The sequence below is a fragment of the Syngnathus scovelli genome, unplaced genomic scaffold (genome assembly GCF_024217435.2).
Source record: "Syngnathus scovelli strain Florida unplaced genomic scaffold, RoL_Ssco_1.2 HiC_scaffold_27, whole genome shotgun sequence".
Classification (NCBI taxonomy): Eukaryota; Metazoa; Chordata; class Actinopteri; order Syngnathiformes; family Syngnathidae; genus Syngnathus; species Syngnathus scovelli.
Window position 1 is genome coordinate 1,620,560 of NW_026061362.1, and position 21,646 is coordinate 1,642,205.

Below are 21,646 nucleotides of genomic sequence, written 5' to 3' on the forward strand. Positions count from 1 at the left end.
AAGGCTGCTGTCACATAAGCAGAATGCGAGAGCGTGCGTGGACGTGCGCGTTACCTTCTCGGCTAGGGTGGGAAGGGTCCTGGCGTGAATCACGACCACCTGCTCCTCGTTGGTGAGATTCTGCAAGAGCCCAAAGGCACAGCGTCAACAAGGTTCTTTCAGCGCAAAGCCTTCCAAAAGTCACATTTGAGCCGCCGAGTCTCGTGGAGTGCGAACATAAGGAGTTCGACATACACTTACGGCGTTATCGCCCAGGATGTCCAGCTTCTTCATCAGATCACTGATGACGATGTCCTGGGGAAAGGCGCAAGGAGCAATGTAAGGTGTTCTGGGACCTCAGGTTAAGGTTAGGGTTGCGAGGGACGCCTTACGTACGCTCACGCCGTCGGCCTCGCAGTAGATCTGCAAAGGGCTGAGGCCGTCTGGGAAACGGACTTGCAGAAACTTCAAGACGGGGGAGCGCCACTCCCTCTCCTGAAAGGCAGAGGCATGCATCCGTCCGTCCGTCCGTCCGTCACATCTCTGGCCTCAAAACGCTTGTGCGAGTCTTCCCACCTCCAGCTCCAGGATGCGGAACTCAAGCAGTTCGTTTTGGTCTCGGATATCCTGGATGTGCTCTTTCAGACGCGCTTCTTCCGCCTCCATCCGCCTGACCTGAAAAGACAGTCAGACCTCATCTGCGGGGCTTCCGGACGGGTGTGACGCCAAGCGACTCCGCCCAGCGCCTTTCTTTCCGTCACCTTTTCGGCCAACTGCTGATTGCTCTGACGCAGCAGCTGCTTCTCCTCCACCCACTTGACATTCTAGAAGAGACAAACGCGTGGACAGCTTTGGAATGTTGTGTCATTTTCATCCACAAATTCTTTGGTTGACTGGAAAATGACATTTGCTTTTCTCCACATTTTCCCAGCCACGTTCAGGGGGGGGGGTGTTGGTCCAGTAATGCCAGACGAATGAGTGACTGAAGAATGTAGCTATTTTGTCTGAGAAAAAGGTGTGCTCATTGATAAGCTTACCTGTCCTTGTTGCTTCAGCGCTGACTCCAGATCTGCTACTCTGCTTTGATAGTGACCCATTTCTACTGTCATGTAACATGGGGGGAAGGGATGGTGCAAATGGTAAAATATGGATTGTTCACAGGAATAAATTGGCAGAGCTGAAATTCCAAATTTGTCCAAAAGATGGCGCCAGACCAAAACATGAGACCAAAAAAGGGGCCAAAATAAGCTAAGCAAGTTAAAATAGAAATAAAACAGGAACACGGTGTCGGATTGTGAGTCACGCATGGACGCACAAATGTGATTTTTACTTTTTGATTTCTTTGCTTGGCTAAAAATGTATTCTGTAACAGCTTAAAGCAATATTGTTAGTCAATTCGATCAAGGGACCCGTCACTATAATAGTGGCGTGACATAAATTGTTTGGAGAAGCACAAATGTGATTTTTACTTCTTGATTTCTTTGCTTGGCTAAAAATTGATTCCCTCTTTCATGAACTGTGTTTTGCAATCGAATTGTTCTGGGATTGAATGATTTTATTAACACGGGTATCAGTGGGTGAAATTGTTCGGTTTCTGGAGTGATTAAGATTTGTAATTCTATTTCATGTTTCTTCAATAAATGTGTTGTGTATATTCATCTACTTTGTTGTGCGCTGATTTGTACTGAATGTACAATCGATGGTTCGGGGTTGATTTGACAATTTGATTAATGTGCAGGGGGTTATTATGGTATAACATAGGACCGTAATAAATAAAAGTAACATCAGACAATTTTAGAGAATTGAATAACTTTCGTAGTTATTTGAGACACGAGTGAATTTCAATCCGTTTGAAAGTTTGCTTCGTCTGAATAAATTAACGGAAGTGTTTGAATCGGATTATCGGTTTGGTGTAGAACTGAAAGTAATTTAATTATTTGAAGGGCGCAGGCCCGTTTCCCCTTTTGACGGGCCGCGTAAAAAGTAACTCCGAACATGTTAGAGAATTAAATAACTTTCGTAGATATTTAAGGGAAGAGTGATTATTGAAAGAGGTGCGTTTGACACTACCATCAGCTTTTCTCTGGTCTGAAAGGAGGAGGAGGGAGGCTCCTCCTCCTCCTTTCAGACCAGAGAACACCCGAGGCTGGGTGAGAACGGGGAGGCTGCGACCCGGCCGGGGGTTGCGGGAAGGGGCGCCACCTTGATCTCCTTCTCGGCGTCGTAGTCCCCTCCGCTGGTCTGGGCTAGCAGAGCGTAGGCTCGTTGCAGCGCTTGATATTCTTGCGTCAGCTGGCGGTAGCGAAGCTCCGCCTCCTCATGCACACACCAATGCAACACAGCACTAGTACCAGAATCAGTCAGACCGGCGACAAAGCACCCGCGACGCAAAGACGAGTCCGATTCCAGGCTGAAGAGGAATGTTTGGCGCCAATACGCTGGCAGAAATGGCGGGCTACCTCTTCGGGTTCCGTGTCGGGGGTTCTGTCGGTGTGAAAAGACAAGGACGATCCGTCCGAGTCCACCAACACGTCTTCGTCGTAGCCGTAAAATGTTTCGATGACCTGCGGGCGCGGAAGCAAACATCTCTCTGAACAAACTGAAGCGACACCTCACGATGAATCGACGAGAGGAACGATAGCGAGAAAAAGGCCATTTCATCTTGCGCAACACCAAGCAGCCGCAAACAAACAGACTCACCTTGCAGGACCTCACGCTTTGTTCCTCCTCAGAGATTCTCGACGTCGGTATCGTAGCAGCAAATCTCTCTCCTGTCGACACAAATAATCCGCCTTTGAGATTCTTTGGATGCAAAGGGAACGAACGGCTCCGGCGCAGAAACAAACGCGACTCACGATGACATTTCTGACATGAGCTCCTGTCTCCAGAGCCTGAAAAACCCGTCACCGGCGATGATTGGAGGGACGCTCGTCTTTTCCAAAAGTGACAACTACAGGGTGTGTCAGGGTTTTCCAGATTATCTTTATCGTATGATTATGTTGCTTTGACTTTGACTGCAACCTGTAATAAATAATATTATTTATCCCTTATTTATCCCTATCGCTTATCCCTTCCTACACAAAGTCGTAAAACATCCCTTGCTATGTTTTGACTAGAGGTCAAGGGCTTTCTCTATTCAATCCACTCTTACACCCACCCTGTTTCTCTTAATAAAAATGCTCGTGCGGGAGCCGAGAGTCAGACTTCATTCGTACAACGGATGGACTCTCCACCTGCAGGTGTCCAAAAGAACTTACTTGTCTCCCGTGTGATTCTTGCAAAATAAGTTGGAGCGAGCGCAACTCTAACAGGGTGCATTTTGCCACTAGCTGCCTACGGACAATGACGTCGCGCTCGCGGCTCATGGTTGACGGGCTGAGCAGCCGGGCGAGTCCGTCGTTTTCAGCGCACAGCGAGTGGCAAAGGCGCTGACAAAACGGGAGCTTTGAGCTGCTGAAAACGGCAAAACAAGTCTAAAGCGTGTTCAAACGCGTGCGCACAATGCTCCTGCTTGAAAGGTCGGAGTTTAAGGGGCCAATTTTTTGGATGGCGGCCGCCGGCCAAGCTTTGGACGGAAAAGGTTTCCTGGCGACAGCGAGCGAGCGCGGCGCTGTCGTACGTGCACCGAGTCACCTGCCTGAAGACCTTGGACAAGTCGTCGATGATGTGCCGCTGCTCCACAACTTGAAGGAACTCCATTTCACCGTCCTGCTGGCCGCAACCGCGCTCCAGGTCATTGAGCGAACTAGGCCTTCTCTGTGGAACACAAATGCAGTGGACTCTGTTGGCACGCCGCCGTTGTCCGCGTCGACTTACCAAGCTTGCCATCTCCTCGTTCTCCTGGGTGACAAAGCGCACTTTGTTTTCAAGGCGACACAGCACCAGTGAGAGTTCTTCATTCTTCCTGCTCAGGCGTTTGTTTTTGTACAGGAGTGGCAGAAACTGGCTTTCTGTTTCTCTCAGTCGCTTAAGCTGCAAGCATGAAGTGCGGGATGCGAAAGACGCACAACACGCGGGCCAGAACGTATCCATTCCTTTTGCATCGGTTTGAACGGAATCGTGGCTTTGGCTCCCAATAAAAGACATCTACCAGGCAACCGACTCGCCGCGCCGCTCAACTAATAAGCAAGCGCAATGGGTGCCTCGCTGGATGGCGCGCATCAAACGTAGCGCAAACCTTCAAGCGTGCCGTCAATAAATTACCAGTTCATTGCGCTCTTCAGAAAGCAGGGCGTTTCGATCCTCCAGTTTCCTGATGACTGCGCTGAGCTCAGCGATTTTCAGATGAAACCTTCGCGTGTCCCGATCCTCCTGAGACTGAAAACGCCCCGCAACACACACACACAACCACTCGTTCAAAGTTCAAAACTGTTTTTGTGCTACCTTCCTCCAGCAACGAACTAAGTCATGCGTACTGCAAGTGTGTGATGAGGTGGCTTACGCTATGAAGAGGATTGCTAGTAGCGCCGTTGACCCCACTTCCAGGGTAGTTTAGGCCCGCCCTTTGGGAATCCCTCAGGGCAGCGATCTGCTGCTCGGCAGCCTGAGTCTGCAGCTGAAGGCGGTGGACGTGGCCGGCCCCAGGGATTTATCCAAAACACTAACCGCTCTGTCTTTCAGCTTGATCTCATCCATCTGGATGTACAAACGGGGAGCGCTCAGGCAGGCGGGCAAACTCATTTGCCAGAATTGTGACAAAAACAAAGAGAGCAACCGGCCAATTTTTATCTTGAATCGACTAGAACACCATTGCTGTGACAAAAGCGAAGCGAGCAACCGGACGTTTTCTTCTTGTGAAATAGAATAGAATAGAATGCCTTAGGTGTCATTGCACTGCAGGTATACAACGAAATTGGGAACATAGCCACGCACCGCGCATCTGATCAGTCCTACCAGTCGGCGGATCTCCCTCTCGCAGTCTCTCTTGGTTCGGCTCAGCTCCTCCCGATGCTGGTGATGAGCCGATCGGAGCTCGGCCGCTCGGGACTGCCAGGCCTGCTGGGCCGCTGCCAGGGCTTCTTCCGCGCTCCTGGTGGAGGCGACACCGCTCGGTCTCCCGACACCGCCGCGTCTCCTCCACTTCCGCCAGCAAAGCGCCCCCGCTCCTCACCTGAGCAGACATTGCGCCACATCGGGCCGTTGAGACCGCAACGGAGCGCCGCGACGCTTACTGAGGACAAGCTACACAATACGGTAGCGGCCGCATCGGAGCCCGACGTGGCGTGCGGATAGTCAGACACGGATTGAGCGGATCACCTTGTCCATGGAGCCGTCCCTCAGGCTGAGGACCAAGGCATTCAGTCGCTGGATCTCTCCATCTTTGATTTTGATCACTCTCATCAGCTCCATTTCATGCTGCCGCAGTAATGTCTCCCTGGTAACGGCTAACTCTTTCTGCTTCTCCTCATGGAGTTTGCTTTTGAGTTCCGTCATGGCGGCGGTGGCACGGTGGTGCTCCGCCCGCAGGTCCTGACTTCTCTCTCTCTCCAGACAGCTGACCTGACATGACTTAGACAAACTGTATTGTCATCTTGTCTGCACATGGTGCATACAAAACGAAATTTCGTTGCACACGGCTTACAACAAAGTAGTGATATTGCAGTTGAATAGAAGTAACATATCCTATGAAAATATATATATATACATATACTGTATATATATATATATTACAAATAAGTATAAAGTGCAGCAGTGCTAATTATGCAATAGTGCAAGTAGGCAAAACAGTATTCAAGAGTGTGCAGAGGAATGCTAAACCATGTATTAAACTTCTATTTAAAGGGTTTACACAAGTTCAGTAAAGTTGGTAGTGCGAGATAGTGCAAGATAGAGGTCCGTAGTGTCATAAAGTACAGTTCTGTGAATGTGTGATGCAGAGTTCAGTTTAGAGCTCAACAGTTCTAATGTTCAACAGTCTGATGACAGCAGGGAAAAAGCTGTTGCAGAACCTGGTGGACCTGCAGCGGATTGTGCGAAACCTCTTCCCAGAGGGCAGCAGGGAGAACAGTCCATGGTGGGGGTGTGATGGGTCATTGATGATGTTACGGGCACGGGACATGCAGCGCTGAGATGAAATGTCCTGAATGGAGGGAAGAGGAGCCCCTATGATCCTCTCTGCTGTCCTCACCACTCTCCTCACGTTCTTCCAATCGGAGGCGGTGCAGCCTCCACACCACACAGAGAGTCAGCTTGTCAGAATGCTCTCTATGGTGCTCCTGTAGAACGTCCTCATGATGGGTGGGGGCAGGTGGGCTCTCCTCATCCTCCGCAGGAAGTACAAGCGCTTCTGTGCCCTCTTGATCAGTGCCGTAGTGTTCATAGTCCAGGTGAGGTCTTCTGTGATGTGGACCCCCAGGAATTTGGTGCTGCTGACCACCTCCACAGCTGAGCTGTTGATGATCAGTGGAGCGTGGTGAGGCTGGTTTTTTCTGAAGTCGACGATGATCTCCTTCATCTTCTCCACATTCAGGATCAGGCTGTTGTCTCTGCACCAGCCCACCAGCTGCTCCACCTCCTCTCTGTAGTCCAGGTCGTTGTTGTCTCTGATGAGCCCCACCGCCGTTGTGTCGTCTGCGAACTTCACGATGTGATTGGTGGTGAACCTGGGGACGCAGTCGTGTGTCATCAGGGTGAACAGCAGGGGGCTCAGGACGCAGCCCTGAGGGGAGCCTGTGCTGAGGGTGATGACATCAGAGGTGTTCTGTCCGACCCGGACTGACTGAGGTCTGTTGGTGAGGAAGTCTAGCAGCCAGTTGCGAAGGGGGGTGTTGAAGCCCAGGTGTTCCAATTTTCCTACTAGATGCTGTGGGATGATGGTGTTAAACGCTGAGCTGAAGTCCAGGAACAGCATCCGAACATGGGTGTTCTTCTCCTCCAGGTGAGCCAGGCTCAGGTGAAGAACGGAGGAGATGGCGTCCTGAGTGGAGCGGTTTTGCCGGTCGGCAAACTGGAACGGGTCAAATAATGGGGGGAGTCTGGAAACGATGTGATCTTTAAGCAGCCGTTCGAAGCACTTCATCATGACCGGAGTCAGTGCAACAGGCCGGTAATCATTAAATGAGGTGATTTGAGGTTTCTTCGGCACCGGAATGATGGAGGCAGTCTTAAAGCACGCTGGCACTGTGGCTTGGCCCAGCGAGGTCTTAAAAATGTCTGTGATGACCCCAGCCAGCTGACTTGCACATTCCCTGAACACACGCCCAGGAATGTTGTCGGGGCCAGGGGCCTTACGGGGGTTGACTCTCCTCAGGGTCTTCAACACATCGGCGGAGTCAAGGCAGAGTACCTCCTCTTCCTGATGGGGGACAGTTTTAACTGCTGGAGTGCCGTTTAGTGCCTCGAACCTCCCAAAGAAGTTATTTAGACCATTTAGAAAGTCAGCATCAACTTCACCCACCGGGGGGGGAGGGTGAGTTGTAGTCTGTAATCGCCCGTATGCCTTGCCACATACTCCTGGTGTTGTTGGCGTCGTGGAAACGATCCTGAATTTTTCGACTGTGGTCTCGCTTCGCTACCCTGATGGCACGGTTCAAGTTGGCTCTCGCTGTCCTCAGTGTCTCCTTGTCGCCAGACTTGAAGGCAGAGTTCCGCGCTCGTAGCGTTTGACGTACCTCCTCAGTCATCCAGGGTCGTTGGTTGCCCCGGGTGATGATATTCTTAGTGGTGCTGACGTCCTCGGTGCATTTGTTGACGTAGGCTGACACAGTCATGGCACACGCATGTCAAATCTACATCGGGGAAACTGGGAGGGAGGGAGGGCGGTTGGGAGGCAAGCAGGGAGGCAGGCAGGCAGGGAGGCAGGCAGGGAGGCAGGCAGGGAAGCAGGCAGGGAAGCAGGCAGGGAGGAAGGCAGTGTCTGTCTGTTGAGGTTTTCACCTTGTTCTTCTCCTGCTGAAGTTCTAACTGGACGTCCATCAGTTTGGCTCTCAGCTCGTCATTGGCGGCCTGAAAGGCGTCCGTTCGCTCCGCCTTGACCCGCCCTGCCGGAGCTCGTTTGGACATCTCTTACTCGAGTCTCGCCCGGTCGTCAGTCAGAGATCACAACATTTGTACCTGGAGAGCACAAACGCAGCGCTGTTTTCCACTGGCTTCGGACTCAACTTCAATCGGTACCGTAACGTACAACATCATAAACATAGATCTAGCTTGACTTATTCATTGAATAAATGCATTTGGTTCTTCAAAACTGCATCACGCAACATAGCGTGACCGAGACGGCCGTTATCCACCTGCGTGAAGTTATTTGGTGAAATGAATGAGATGTTTAAGACACCATTGTTCTGTCTCTATGTAGATGAAGGGAAATAATCGATTGCTGAAGGTCCAAAGGTGTTGTGATAAACAAATAAACATATTAGTGACATATTTGTGATAAACATATTAGGCAGGATAATCACATATGTTAACTTGACTGCCCACACTGTATTTATTTATGGTTATTTGTTAAATCGAGTACTGTTAGACATGAAACAGGAAGTGTTTAACATAAATGGACGACGAAAGGGGTACTCACCATTGTAGCTCCTGCTGGTCAATGATACGAGCCTCTTCTTGCAGTGGAAAACATACAGCCAACAAACACCGTGGAACCTAAAGGAAGGAAATTAAACATTAACATTTAGCCTCAACCAACATTCACAGATGCAACGCAAACTACACAAACATAAATCTTTTAAAACACAATGAGTTGTACTTACCGTGTACGCTCTAGACGGTCCACTTGCAAGCAGAAAATAAAGATATTTCTGTTGATAATCGTCGTGTTTGTATCCGTTGTCTCGCTCAAGGCCATTGCGCCCACAGATTTGAATTTTGGCCAGAGTTCAGCCTATTGACGTCATTTCCGCGGTGTAATACCCGCATATCTGAAACGGCAAAGTTAAGAGTAGAGTTAAATAAAGTTTTTAATCAACGCAATAATTTACAAACGTTGACCAGTCGAAATAATCGTCGAAATTTGGCGTCTGTGGCTGGAAGCAGACGCCGAGTTCGACGTTCCTCCCAAATGCCACACTGCCTCGCTTTTCAGGCCAACAAAAAAACATATTTTTCAAAACAATGAGTTGTAATTACCTTGTACGCTCTAGACGGTCAAGTTGCAAGCTGAAAACAAAAATATTTGTCTTGTTAGTCGTCGTGTTACTAACCGCTGTGTCTTGTTTGCCAGCATTGCCGCTTTCCTACTTCCTGTTGCAAGCCACGCCCACGGATTATAATTTTGCCATGAGTTCCGCCTATTGACGTCATGTCCGCGTCGCATGACTGCGACGTAATATTATCTAAAACTGTTTGTGCGGCATGGTGTTGTTCTGTGCGGTATTGCGTTATTCTGTGCGGCGTCGTGTTGTTCTGTGCGGCGTCGTGTTGTTCAGTGCGGCATGTTGTTGTTCAGTGCGGCATGTTGTTGTTCAGTGCGGCATGTTGTTGTTCAGTGCGGCATGGTGTTGTTCAGTGCGGCATGGTGTTGTTAAGTGCGGCATGGTGTTGTTCAGTGCGGCATGGTGTTGTTCAGTGCGGCATGGTGTTGTTCAGTGCGGGATGGTGTTGTTCAGTGCGGCATGGTGTTGTTCAGTGCGGCATGGTGTTGTTCAGTGCGGCATGGTGTTGTTCAGTGCGGCATAATATTGTTCAGTGCGGCGTAATGTTGTTCAGTGGGGCATGGTGTTGTTCAGTGCGGCATGGTGTTGTTCAGTGCGACATGATGTTGTTCAGTGCGGCATAATGTTGTTCAGTGCGGCATAATGTTGTTCAGTGCGGCATAATGTTGTTCAGTGCGGGATGGTGTTGTTCAGTGCGGCATGGTGTTGTTCAGTGCGGCATGGTGTTGTTCAGTGCGGCATGGTGTTGTTCAGTGCGGCATGGTGTTGTTCAGTGCGGCATGGTGTTGTTCAGTGCGGCATGGTGTTGTTCAGTGCGGCATGGTGTTGTTCAGTGCGGCATGGTGTTGTTCAGTGCGGCATGGTGTTGTTCAGTGCGGCATGGTGTTCAGTGCGGCATAATGTTGTTCAGTGCGGCATAATGTTGTTCAGTGCGGCATGGTGTTGTTCAGTGCGGCATAATGTTGTTCAGTGCGGCATAATGTTGTTCAGTGCGGTATATTGTTGTTCAGTGGGGCATAATGTTGTTCAGTGCGGCATGGTGTTGTTCAGTGCGGGATGGTGTTGTTCAGTGCGGGATGGTGTTGTTCAGTGCGGCATGGTGTTGTTCAGTGCGGCATGGTGTTGTTCAGTGCGGCATGGTGTTGTTCAGTGCGGCATGGTGTTGTTCAGTGCGGCATGGTGTTGTTCAGTGCGGCATGGTGTTGTTCAGTGCGGCATGGTGTTGTTCAGTGCGGCATGGTGTAGTTCAGTGCGGCATGGTGTTGTTCAGTGCGGCATGGTGTAGTTCAGTGCGGCATGGTGTAGTTCAGTGCGGCATGGTGTTGTTCAGTGCGGGATGGTGTTGTTCAGTGCGGCATGGTGTTGTTCAGTGCGGCATGGTGTTGTTCAGTGCGACATGATGTTGTTCAGTGCGGCATAATGTTGTTCAGTGCGGCATAATGTTGTTCAGTGCGGCATGGTGTTGTTTAGTGCGGGATGGTGTTGTTCAGTGCGGCATGGTGTTGTTCAGTGCGGCATGGTGTTGTTCAGTGCGGCATGGTGTTGTTCAGTGCGGCATGGTGTTGTTCAGTGCGGCATGGTGTTGTTCAGTGCGGCATGGTGTTGTTCAGTGCGGCGTCGTGTTGTTCAGTGCGGCGTCGTGTTGTTCAGTGCAGCATGGTGTTGTTCAGTGCGGAATGGTGTTGTTCAGTGCGGAATGGTGTTGTTCAGTGCGGCATGGTGTTGTTAAGTGCGGCATGGTGTTGTTCAGTGCGGCGTAATGTTGTTCAGTGGGGCATGGTGTTGTTCAGTGCGGCATGGTGTTGTTCAGTGCGGCATGGTGTTGTTCAGTGCGGCATGGTGTTGTTCAGTGCGGCATGGTGTTGTTCAGTGCGGCATGGTGCTGTTCAGTGCGGCATGGTGCTGTTCAGTGCGGCATGGTGCTGTTCAGTGCGGCATGGTGTTGTTCAGTGCGGCATGGTGTTGTTCAGTGCGGCATGGTGTTGTTCAGTGCGGCATGGTGTTGTTCAGTGCGGCATGGTGTTGTTCAGTGCGGCATGGTGTTGTTCAGTGCGGCATGGTGTTGTTCAGTGCGGCATAATGTTGTTCAGTGCGGCATAATGTTGTTCAGTGCGGCATAATGTTGTTCAGTGCGGCATAATGTTGTTCAGTGCGGCATAATGTTGTTCAGTGCGGCATAATGTTGTTCAGTGCGGGATGGTGTTGTTCAGTGCGGCATGGTGTTGTTCAGTGCGGCATGGTGTTGTTCAGTGCGGCATGGTGTTGTTCAGTGCGGCATGGTGTTGTTCAGTGCGGCATGGTGTTGTTCAGTGCGGCATGGTGTTGTTCAGTGCGGCATGGTGTTGTTCAGTGCGGCATGGTGTTGTTCAGTGCGGGATGGTGTTGTTCAGTGCGGGATGGTGTTGTTCAGTGCGGGATGGTGTTGTTCAGTGCGGCATAATGTTGTTCAGTGCGGCATAATGTTGTTCAGTGCGGCATGGTGTTGTTCAGTGCGGCATAATGTTGTTCAGTGCGGCATAATGTTGTTCAGTGCGGTATAATGTTGTTCAGTGCGGCATAATGTTGTTCAGTGCGGCATAATGTTGTTCAGTGCGGCATAATGTTGTTCAGTGCGGCATAATGTTGTTCAGTGCGGGATGGTGTTGTTCAGTGCGGCATGGTGTTGTTCAGTGCGGCATGGTGTTGTTCAGTGCGGCATGGTGTTGTTCAGTGCGGCATGGTGTTGTTCAGTGCGGCATGGTGTTGTTCAGTGCGGCATGGTGTTGTTCAGTGCGGCATGGTGTTGTTCAGTGCGGCATGGTGTTGTTCAGTGCGGGATGGTGTTGTTCAGTGCGGGATGGTGTTGTTCAATGCGGGATGGTGTTGTTCAGTGCGGCATAATGTTGTTCAGTGCGGCATAATGTTGTTCAGTGCGGCATGGTGTTGTTCAGTGCGGCATAATGTTGTTCAGTGCGGCATAATGTTGTTCAGTGCGGTATAATGTTGTTCAGTGCTGCATGGTGTTGTTCAGTGCTGCATGGTGTTGTTCAGTGCGGCATGGTGTTGTTCAGTGCGGCATGGTGTTGTTCAGTGCGGCATGGTGTTGTTCAGTGCGGCATGGTGTTGTTCAGTGCGGCATGGTGTTGTTCAGTGCGGCATGGTGTTGTTCAGTGCGGCATGGTGTTGTTCAGTGCGGCATGGTGTTGTTCAGTGCGGCATGGTGTTGTTCAGTGCGGCATGGTGTTGTTCAGTGCGGCATGGTGTTGTTCAGTGCGGCATGGTGTAGTTCAGTGCGGCATGGTGTTGTTCAGTGCGGGATGGTGTTGTTCAGTGCGGCATGGTGTTGTTCAGTGCGGCATGGTGTTGTTCAGTGCGACATGGTGTTGTTCAGTGCGGCATAATGTTGTTCAGTGCGGCATAATGTTGTTCAGTGCGGTATAATGTTGTTCAGTGCGGCATAATGTTGTTCAGTGCGGCATAATGTTGTTCAGTGCGGCATAATGTTGTTCAGTGCGGCATAATGTTGTTCAGTGCGGCATGGTGTTGTTTAGTGTGGGATGGTGTTGTTCAGTGCGGCATGGTGTTGTTCAGTGCGGCATGGTGTTGTTCAGTGCGGCATGGTGTTGTTCAGTGCGGCATGGTGTTGTTCAGTGCGGCATGGTGTTGTTCAGTGCGGCATGGTGTTGTTCAGTGCGGCATGGTGTTGTTCAGTGCGGCATGGTGTTGTTCAGTGCGGCATGGTGTTGTTCAGTGCGGCATGGTGTTGTTCAGTGCGGCATGGTGTTTTTCAGTGCGGCATAATGTTGTTCAGTGCGGCATAATGTTGTTCAGTGCGGCATAATGTTGTTCAGTGCGGCATAATGTTGTTCAGTGCGGGATGGTGTTGTTCAGTGCGGCATGGTGTTGTTCAGTGCGGCATGGTGTTGTTCAGTGCGGCATGGTGTTGTTCAGTGCGGCATGGTGTTGTTCAGTGCGGCATGGTGTTGTTCAGTGCGGCATGGTGTTGTTCAGTGCGGCATGGTGTTGTTCAGTGCGGGATGGTGTTGTTCAGTGCGGGATGGTGTTGTTCAGTGCGGGATGGTGTTGTTCAGTGCGGCATGGTGTTCAGTGCGGCATAATGTTGTTCAGTGCGGCATGGTGTTGTTCAGTGCGGCATGGTGTTGTTCAGTGCGGCATAATGTTGTTCAGTGCGGCATAATGTTGTTCAGTGCGGCACCTAGCACCTAGAAGGTAAATAAATAGGAAGGAAGGACTCACCGGTGACGTCGTCGCCCACGTCCAAGCGTTGTACTTTGTATTTTCATCCTTCTGACAGTGGAAAACATATAGCCAACAAACACCGTGGAACCTAAACGAATGAAAGAAAACTATCATTTGGCCACAACCAACATTCACAGATACAACACAATGTGACGTGCGGTGTTGAGGTTAAAGGTTGAGTGAAGGGCCCTCGTTTTAAACTACTTTTTTGAAAAGGAGTGGGAACAAGTAAGACGTATTTAATTTATTTATTGGGAAGTAGTAAGACTTATTAAATTTATTTAATCTACTTTTCTTCCCAGGCAAAATTTGACGTGCTGCAATTCCAAATTTCCAAAGTGAATGAAGGAATGAAATCCTTTAAATTATGATTTTGTATAAATACTAGGCATAAACACAAAATCTACGGCACAAAATGGGCAGACTTTACTTGTTTGAAAAGGACTGGTTACAAGACAGACTTTTTTAATTTATTTAATGGGAAGAAGACTTATTTAGTTTAATTGATCTATTTTTGTTCCCTGGCAAAATTCGATTTGCTGCAATTCCAAATTTCCAAAGTAAATGAAGGAATGAAGTCGTTTAAATTATGATTTTGTATAAATACTAGGCATAGACACAAAATCTACGGCACAAAACGGGCAGACTTTACTTGTTTGAAGAGGACTGGTTGCAAGACAGACTTTTCTGATTTATTTAATGGGAAGAAGACTTATTTAGTTTATTTAATCTCTTTTTGTTGCCTGGCAAAATTGGATTTGCTGAAATTGTATTTTGCCAAATCTTGACTTGAGACCTGATAGGAAGTATTAAACGCTCAGTTAAATCGATACAAGTTGGTAATAAGAGCGAGTAATGTTGGTTGAAGCGATGAATGAAGGTTAAAAGCAATTTAAATTATGACTTTGTCTAAATACTAGATATTAACAGACCATCTACTGCGCAAAATGGGCAGAGTTTACTTGTTTGAGAAGGAGTGGCTTATTTAAGTCTAAGATTTATTTAATCTGTTTGTTCCCAGGCAAAATTGGATGTGATGCAATTCCAAATTTCACCACATGATGGTGCCAAATTTTGACTTCATAGGACATATTCAACACTTAACTATTATGTTCAAGGTAATCAGATTTGTTTATTATTCTAATGGCCTTTTCAAAACTATTCTGGATTACTACTTTGGATCTATTCTACATTACTTGGCAACAACATACTCTGTAACAGATTAGGCAGTATAATCACATATGTTAACTTGAGAGTGCCCACACTCAATCTACTTATCGTGATGTGTTAAATCAATTACTGTTAGACATTATTATTCTGATAATCTACCAAATCTTTGAATTGAAGAATTTGTGATTTAATTAATAGCTTGTTGTTATGTTCAGGGTAATCAGACTTGTATATAATTCTAATGGCCTTCTTTTGAAAACTATTCTGAATTACAACTTTGGATCTTATATTACTTTGCAACAATATACTCGGTGACAGATTAGGCAGTATAATCACATATGTTAACTTCAGTGCCCACACTGTATTTATTTATGGTTATTTGTTAAATCAAGTACTGTTAGACATGAAATAGGAAGTGTTTAACATAAATGTTATGGCTACTCACCGTTGTAGCTCGCTCCTGGTCAATGATACGAGCCTCTTCTTGCAGTGGAAAACTTGCAGCCAACAAACACCGTGGAACCTAAAGGAATGAAATTAAACATTAACATTTCGCCTGGACCAATATTCACACGTACAACGCAACGCGGCTACACTTCTGCTAGCGCCTCAGCTACACGTTGCTAATACAAACGTAAATCTCTTTAAACACAATGAGTGTTACTTACCGTGTACGCTGTAGACGGTCCAGTTGCAAGCAGAAAATAAAGATATTTCTGTTGATATTCGTCGTTGCTCAGTGGCTCACGGCCATCGCGCCAACAGATTTGAATTTTGGTGGAAGTTCAGCCAATTACGTCATATCCGCGGCACATGACTGCGACGTAATACCCGTTTATCTGAAACGGCAGTTAAAAGTAGAGTTACATCAAGTTTTCTTTTTTAATCAACGCAATCATTTACAACCGTTGACCAGAAAGAATCGTCGAAATTCGACGTTCCCCCCAAACGCCACACTCACTCGCTTTTCAGGGCAACAAAAGTACTTCTTTTGAAAAACGATGAGTTGTACTTACCGTGTACGCTCTGGACGGTCCAGTTGCAAGCAGAAAATAAAAATATTTCTCTCGTTAGTCGTATGTTACCATCCGCTGTGTCTTTGTCAACATCGCCATTTTCCTACTTCCTGTTGCGAGCCACGCCCACGGATTTAAATTTGGGCGGAAGAGCCCGCCCATTGGCGTCGTTTTCGCGTATAGCAAATCCGATTGGTTGGGAAGGGGGCGCGGTTATGCAGCCGAGGGGTCCTGTGATCGGTGGGATGTAAAGTAGGCGTCGACGTCACGTCCGCGTCACGTGACCACGACGTGGCAGACGTCATATAGCAACCGCTGTTTTGTTTAGTAGACTTACAGTTGTTATGCATTGACATAATGGCGCACACTCCAAATAGATTTAAATAAATTAAATAATTCTTCTGCCCACTCCCTTTTAAACAAGTTAACTCTCCCCGCGGATTTGAATTCCGGCGGAAGTTCTTACAGTTGTTATGCGTTGACATAATGGCGCACTGGTTAGCATGTCCACCTCTTAAGCATGATGTTGCGGGTTCGACGCCTGATCAATGTTAGCATGGAGTGAGCTGAAGTGCATGGCGCTGAAGATTTGAATCTTTGAAATGCGCTGAGGTCTGACGTATCAGGCAGAATGGTTTGCCATCACGTTCAACAAAAAATAGAAACTTTCCCACTCTGATAAAAACGTCCTGTGTTCATCTACATATTTTCGTTTTGCTGTGCATCTTTTCCCTGCCATTTCGAGAGCCCAATTGACACTAATAGTTTACTGGAATGTGTTTGCCCATCCTACTTTGTGGAATTTCACCACATGCGCTTTTGACGAAAATACTAAATTGAACTCAAGTGAAGCCAACACGCACAACCCCCCCCCCCCCCCCCCCACACACACACACACACACCTACACACACACACACAAATGTTGATATGAACATAAAAGAGCCGCATGCGGTTCGGGAGTTGCGGCTTGGCCAAACCTGTACTATACAACTTTATTTGTGTAAAATTTTCACAACAGCTGTCACACAAACAAAGCGGGAAAAACCGAAGACGTGCGTGTTCCGCCCACGCTGGATTTATTTGCACCTTTGAAAAGACACCGTATTGCCGCAGATGTGGCAAAGAGTACTTTTGGGCATCTGAGACGGAAGGATGTCCAAAGCATCACGTCACCTGCTCTGGTAGGAATGGTGGTGGGACGTTGAGGTCAACCGCTTTGGGGTTGGCTGAATCTTTGGTCGCAGGATGCCACACACTTGAAGACAGAAGCAGAAAAGCAGAGCTAAATGCAAAATGTACTCACCGGTGACTCCAATTTTTTCCCCCCCTGAAGAAATGGATGGACGGGTGGCCCCGGCTGGCCGGTGGGACTCTTGTTATTCTGACCCTTTTTAGTGCGCGTTTGGGGCAACAACCGTTTTTTGTGGCGCTCTCTTCTGGTTCAAGAGTGCCCTGCATGTGAATTTGCCTTTCCTGCCTTCTGATTGGATGAGCGCCGGTGTGACGCGGTGCCTCTGTCACCGTGGCGGGGGGTATACGTCGGCATCGGAGCGTCTGCCAACGTCTGAGACCGGCTGGCAGTGTATCGGAGGTGTCGAGTGCGGTGCCGCTGGAGCTCACTCACCAGCTGGTGTTAGGGCCACAGAATGAAGGCCAAGGAGAAGACTAGAAAGAGAAACAGAAACTTCTCCTCCAATTGTTTGATTTGTCTCTTGTGAGCTTCGATGAATTCTTTCAGCTCTTTGTTCCTCTAGGACGGACAAATGGAAAGTAGCCTTCAAAAGCCAGTAAGCGTGCAAGTAAGTGCCGGGCTGGCTTTGGGCCCTTACCTGTTGCGCGCTGTGCAGCAGATCCATTCTCTCTTGGAGGATGCAAGCGTCGCGCTCCCTCAACTCCCACATCAGGGCTCGCTTCCATTGGTCCACGGCGCTCCTAAGCTCTTGTCTCTGATCCGCCGTCAGCACGTCATTCACGCCAGCGTGGCTGGCTTTTTCGCCGTCCGTGGCGGGGCAGTCCCGCTGCGGTAGCGCCTCGTACAACATGGCCTCCAGCTCCATGATCCTCTGGGCCGCAATCCTCGTCCATCAGTAGTCCGGCGGGAGATTTGAGGGCGGCTTACCTTATGAGCCTGGTCCATGGAACGCTTCCTGAAGTCCAACTCTTCATCCAGGTAGCCCTTCTGGTTGCAGAACATATCCTAGCACAGCTCAAGGTCAGAATTGTTGGGGCACATTGCCCCGAGTTCCCCTTGGCTGATGTCGCGTGTCTGTCTACCTTCTCACTTTCAATGTCCAACATCTTCTGTTGAAGTGCTGACTTGGTCACTTTGATGTATTCTAACCACTGAGGAAAGGCTGCTGTCACATAAGCAGAATGCGAGAGCGTGCGTGGACGTGCGCGTTACCTTCTCGGCTAGGGTGGGAAGGGTCCTGGCGTGAATCACGACCACCTGCTCCTCGTTGGTGAGATTCTGCAAGAGCCCAAAGGCACAGCGTCAACAAGGTTCTTTCAGCGCAAAGCCTTCCAAAAGTCACATTTGAGCCGCCGAGTCTCGTGGAGTGCGAACATAAGGAGTTCGACATACACTTACGGCGTTATCGCCCAGGATGTCCAGCTTCTTCATCAGATCACTGATGACGATGTCCTGGGGAAAGGCGCAAGGAGCAATGTAAGGTGTTCTGGGACCTCAGGTTAAGGTTAGGGTTGCGAGGGACGCCTTACGTACGCTCACGCCGTCGGCCTCGCAGTAGATCTGCAAAGGGCTGAGGCCGTCTGGGAAACGGACTTGCAGAAACTTCAAGACGGGGGAGCGCCACTCCCTCTCCTGAAAGGCAGAGGCATGCATCCGTCCGTCCGTCCGTCCGTCCGTCACATCTCTGGCCTCAAAACGCTTGTGCGAGTCTTCCCACCTCCAGCTCCAGGATGCGGAACTCAAGCAGTTCGTTTTGGTCTCGGATATCCTGGATGTGCTCTTTCAGACGCGCTTCTTCCGCCTCCATCCGCCTGACCTGAAAAGACAGTCAGACCTCATCTGCGGGGCTTCCGGACGGGTGTGACGCCAAGCGACTCCGCCCAGCGCCTTTCTTTCCGTCACCTTTTCGGCCAACTGCTGATTGCTCTGACGCAGCAGCTGCTTCTCCTCCACCCACTTGACATTCTAGAAGAGACAAACGCGTGGACAGCTTTGGAATGTTGTGTCATTTTCATCCACAAATTCTTTGGTTGACTGGAAAATGACATTTGCTTTTCTCCACATTTTCCCAGCCACGTTCAGGGGGGGTGGGGGGGGGGGGGGGGGGGGGTTGTTGGTCCAGTAATGCCAGACGAATGAGTGACTGAAGAATGTAGCTATTTTGTCTGAGAAAAAGGTGTGCTCATTGATAAGCTTACCTGTCCTTGTTGCTTCAGCGCTGACTCCAGATCTGCTACTCTGCTTTGATAGTGACCCATTTCTACTGTCATGTAACATGGGGGGAAGAGATGGTGCAAATGGTAAAATATGGATTGTTCACAGGAATAAATTGGCAGAGCTGAAATTCCAAATTTGTCCAAAAGATGGCGCCAGACCAAAACATGAGACCAAAAAAGGGGCCAAAATAAGCTAAGCAAGTTAAAATAGAAATAAAACAGGAACACGGTGTCGGATTGTGAGTCACGCATGGACGCACAAATGTGATTTTTACTTTTTGATTTCTTTGCTTGGCTAAAAATGTATTCTGTAACAGCTTAAAGCAATATTGTTAGTCAATTCGATCAAGGGACCCGTCACTATGAGAATAGTGGCGTGACATAAATTGTTTGGAGAAGCACAAATGTGATTTTTACTTCTTGATTTCTTTGCTTGGCTAAAAATTGATTCCCTCTTTCATGAACTGTGTTTTGCAATCGAATTGTTCTGGGATTGAATGATTTTATTAACACGGGTATCAGTGGGTGAAATTGTTCGGTTTCTGGAGTGATTAAGATTTGTAATTCTATTTCATGTTTCTTCAATAAATGTGTTGTGTATATTCATCTACTTTGTTGTGCGCTGATTTGTACTGAATGTACAATCGATGGTTCGGGGTTGATTTGACAATTTGATTAATGTGCGGGGGGTTATTATGGTATAACATAGGACCGTAATAAATAAAAGTAACATCAGACAATTTTAGAGAATTGAATAACTTTCGTAGTTATTTGAGACACGAGTGAATTTCAATCCGTTTGAAAGTTTGCTTCGTCTGAATAAATTAACGGAAGTGTTTGAATCGGATTATCGGTTTGGTGTAGAACTGAAAGTAATTTAATTATTTGAAGGGCGCAGGCCCGTTTCCCCTTTTGACGGGCCGCGTAAAAAGTAACTCCGAACATGTTAGAGAATTAAATAACTTTCGTAGATATTTAAGGGAAGAGTGATTATTGAAAGAGGTGCGTTTGACACTACCATCAGCTTTTCTCTGGTCTGAAAGGAGGAGGAGGGAGGCTCCTCCTCCTCCTTTCAGACCAGAGAACACCCGAGGCTGGGTGAGAACGGGGAGGCTGCGACCCGGCCGGGGGTTGCGGGAAGGGGCGCCACCTTGATCTCCTTCTCGGCGTCGTAGTCCCCTCCGCTGGTCTGGGCTAGCAGAGCGTAGGCTCGTTGCAGCGCTTGATATTCTTGCGTCAGCTGGCGGTAGCGAAGCTCCGCCTCCTCATGCACACACCAATGCAACACAGCACTAGTACCAGAATCAGTCAGACCGGCGACAAAGCACCCGCGACGCAAAGACGAGTCCGATTCCAGGCTGAAGAGGAATGTTTGGCGCCAATACGCTGGCAGAAATGGCGGGCTACCTCTTCGGGTTCCGTGTCGGGGGTTCTGTCGGTGTGAAAAGACAAGGACGATCCGTCCGAGTCCACCAACACGTCTTCGTCGTAGCCGTAAAATGTTTCGATGACCTGCGGGCGCGGAAGCAAACATCTCTCTGAACAAACTGAAGCGACACCTCACGATGAATCGACGAGAGGAACGATAGCGAGAAAAAGGCCATTTCATCTTGCGCAACACCAAGCAGCCGCAAACAAACAGACTCACCTTGCAGGACCTCACGCTTTGTTCCTCCTCAGAGATTCTCGACGTCGGTATCGTAGCAGCAAATCTCTCTCCTGTCGACACAAATAATCCGCCTTTGAGATTCTTTGGATGCAAAGGGAACGAACGGCTCCGGCGCAGAAACAAACGCGACTCACGATGACATTTCTGACATGAGCTCCTGTCTCCAGAGCCTGAAAAACCCGTCACCGGCGATGATTGGAGGGACGCTCGTCTTTTCCAAAAGTGACAACTACAGGGTGTGTCAGGGTTTTCCAGATTATCTTTATCGTATGATTATGTTGCTTTGACTTTGACTGCAACCTGTAATAAATAATATTATTTATCCCTTATTTATCCCTATCGCTTATCCCTTCCTACACAAAGTCGTAAAACATCCCTTGCTATGTTTTGACTAGAGGTCAAGGGCTTTCTCTATTCAATCCACTCTTACACCCACCCTGTTTCTCTTAATAAAAATGCTCGTGCGGGAGCCGAGAGTCAGACTTCATTCGTACAACGGATGGACTCTCCACCTGCAGGTGTCCAAAAGAACTTACTTGTCTCCCGTGTGGTTCTTGCAAAATAAGTTGGAGCGAGCGCAACTCTAACAGGGTGCATTTTGCCACTAGCTGCCTACGGACAATGACGTCGCGCTCGCGGCTCATGGTTGACGGGCTGAGCAGCCGGGCGAGTCCGTCGTTTTCAGCGCACAGCGAGTGGCAAAGGCGCTGACAAAACGGGAGCTTTGAGCTGCTGAAAACGGCAAAACAAGTCTAAAGCGTGTTCAAACGCGTGCGCACAATGCTCCTGCTTGAAAGGTCGGAGTTTAAGGGGCCAATTTTTTGGATGGCGGCCGCCGGCCAAGCTTTGGACGGAAAAGGTTTCCTGGCGACAGCGAGCGAGCGCGGCGCTGCCGTACGTGCACCGAGTCACCTGCCTGAAGACCTTGGACAAGTCGTCGATGATGTGCCGCTGCTCCACAACTTGAAGGAACTCCATTTCACCGTCCTGCTGGCCGCAACCGCGCTCCAGGTCATTGAGCGAACTAGGCCTTCTCTGTGGAACACAAATGCAGTGGACTCTGTTG

The 21,646-nt window shown here is 48.9% G+C and overlaps 2 long non-coding RNA genes across 2 annotated transcripts; both read right to left on the bottom strand.

Moving 5' to 3' along the window:
- Positions 1 to 2,181: 2,181 nt before the first annotated feature.
- On the bottom strand, positions 2,182 to 2,756 carry LOC137839930 (uncharacterized). The gene is made up of 3 exons (XR_011086326.1): positions 2,680 to 2,756; positions 2,439 to 2,543; positions 2,182 to 2,295 (listed from the first exon to the last, which is right to left on the bottom strand). It is a non-coding gene; the product is annotated as an uncharacterized lncRNA (long non-coding RNA).
- Positions 2,757 to 20,061: 17,305 nt separating this feature from the next.
- Positions 20,062 to 20,636, bottom strand: LOC137839929 (uncharacterized). Its single transcript, XR_011086325.1, has 3 exons — positions 20,560 to 20,636; positions 20,319 to 20,423; positions 20,062 to 20,175 (listed from the first exon to the last, which is right to left on the bottom strand). It is a non-coding gene; the product is annotated as an uncharacterized lncRNA (long non-coding RNA).
- Between the last annotated feature and the right edge of the window lie 1,010 nt (positions 20,637 to 21,646).